This window comes from Sinocyclocheilus anshuiensis, unplaced genomic scaffold (genome assembly GCF_001515605.1).
Source record: "Sinocyclocheilus anshuiensis isolate Anshui unplaced genomic scaffold, SAMN03320099.WGS_v1.1 scaffold188, whole genome shotgun sequence".
Lineage (NCBI taxonomy): Eukaryota > Metazoa > Chordata > Actinopteri > Cypriniformes > Cyprinidae > Sinocyclocheilus > Sinocyclocheilus anshuiensis.
The window spans coordinates 347,298-349,240 of record NW_015555768.1 but is presented as its reverse complement, the minus strand read 5'-3'; the positions used below and the strand labels follow the sequence as shown (position 1 = coordinate 349,240).

General features: G+C 40.2%; 1 protein-coding gene across 1 annotated transcript in view; it reads right to left on the bottom strand.

The window, feature by feature from the left end:
- The window catches only part of LOC107674322 (sodium- and chloride-dependent taurine transporter-like), a 25,217-nt gene extending 23,477 nt beyond the window's left edge, over positions 1–1,740 (bottom strand). Inside the window, exon 1 of the mRNA XM_016468262.1 lies at positions 1,613–1,740. The gene's annotated coding sequence lies outside the window, so the exon portion shown is untranslated. The remainder of the gene's footprint in view (positions 1–1,612) is intronic.
- Between the last annotated feature and the right edge of the window lie 203 nt (positions 1,741–1,943).

Below are 1,943 nucleotides of genomic sequence, written 5' to 3'. Positions count from 1 at the left end.
TGGAGTATGACCTTCTAGATAAAGAATAAAGATGATCAAAAATGTGACAATGCAATCATACAAAAGAAAACATAGGAAATGATAAGATGCAGTTTTCCACTTATCTAATAAGAATAATGATGACGATGATGATGCTATTATTATTATTATTATTATTATTATTATTATCACTCTAAAAATGCTGGGTTGTTTCAAACCAACTTTGGGTCAAATAGGGACAAACCCAGCAATTGGGTTGTTTTGATCCAGCGGTTGGGTTAAATGTTTAACCCAACCTTCTGGGCAGTAAGCCAACCTTCTGGGTAGTAACCCAACCGCTGGGTCAAAACAACCCAATTGCTGGGTTTGTCCCTATTTTACCCAGCACTGGGCTGTATTTAACCCAGCATTTTTTAGAGTGTATGGGTTAAACCCCTAACCTGCAGCTGCCCCAGTACTTTTTGAGGAGATATTGAGGTATTGTGGTATTGAGGAGAAAGTGCAAAGTACTGTTTCTACAAGGCCATCTCATGTCATGCATTATAAAACGAAATCGGTCTGCTCTCAAAATGAAACCTGAAAAATATTCCGCTCGCTCGTCGCCAGATGCCCTAATTCTCCGGCGCGCGCTGCTGATTAAATTACATTTTTCTATGCATGTTTAATTTTGGAAACCCCAGCTACGGAATAAATGATAAAACCCCTAAACAAGTTTTTAGGACATTGCAAGTTCGCACCACAAACACAGACATAGCACGAGCCACAGTAAAAGGCTTCGCGTGCGGACACGCCTCAAACCCTCATTCATTTGTGAACCAATTACATCTCCAATGCATATCTATCACCGAGGGGTTTGCGTTTGCCACACAAGACCAATGCACACAAGAAGTTCAAATCTTGGCTGTGCCCCAATAACCTACATTGTGTCTGTGCGCGTGTTACATGAACCCACATGACAGGGTTGAGACAGATCTGTCTCCGGCGGTGTCAGTGTTTACATGCACGAGCAGTGCAGAATAAATTCACATTAACCTACATTTTTATTGAGCTGTTAAAGCACGCGCTATGAGAACGATGCTCTGTGATGGACCAGAGGGTGCTGTCACAAGCCCTTTGCTGGCTATATTAGACTGGTACACTGTTAACCAGTACTTACAATTCATCTTCAATTACAGTGCATCTACAATAAATTGATTGCATTTAATATTAAATGCCATTAAGCTTTCAAAAGCCTGTGAGAGCACTTAGGCAAAAAGAACATTTGTGCACAGCAACTAAGACGCATACCTTTCAATACAATGCCAGAAGCCTTGAGTTTTAGGAACAGCGTTTTTGTACTAAATTACAATTAGAACTGTTGAACGGCAAACTATTTTAAAGTCTTTTTCCAATTCAAAGCAGAGTCCATGTATCGTTCTGGACAAAAAATAAATGAGTTTATTCAAAAATAAAATAAAGTCTAGACATAAAGACTCAAATTTAATTTAATATATATTTTAATTTTAAAAATGACCATCCGCCTTAGACAAAAATAAACGAGTACTTAAAACGTTAATAAAATTTAGGCTACATAAAGATGCGCTTAAAGATACAGTTCAGCCTCCGCTGACCTGTAAGGTGTTACTCACCTTACATTACAATGCAATTTATAGCTCAAGTCCGTCTCTTGTTCTTTAGTCTTCTTGTGGTGAGGCTACAAAGCGAGGGAAATAATCTTTACGCTCTCTCCCCCCGACTTGTGTCTTATATGCGAGCGCATGTAATAACGGAGAGAGTGGAAAAACACCAGGCTCTCATGCAACAGGAGTGTTTCTTAAAGAGACAAGCACACGCTCACTTCGCATCGCTCAGCGTCGCGCGCGTCGCGCCACTGGGCCTCAATTGTGTTGCTTGGTAATGAGTTTATATGACACCAGCAGGGGGCACAGAAAGCTGTATCCTCCATCGAGTCTCATTTTTAGTTT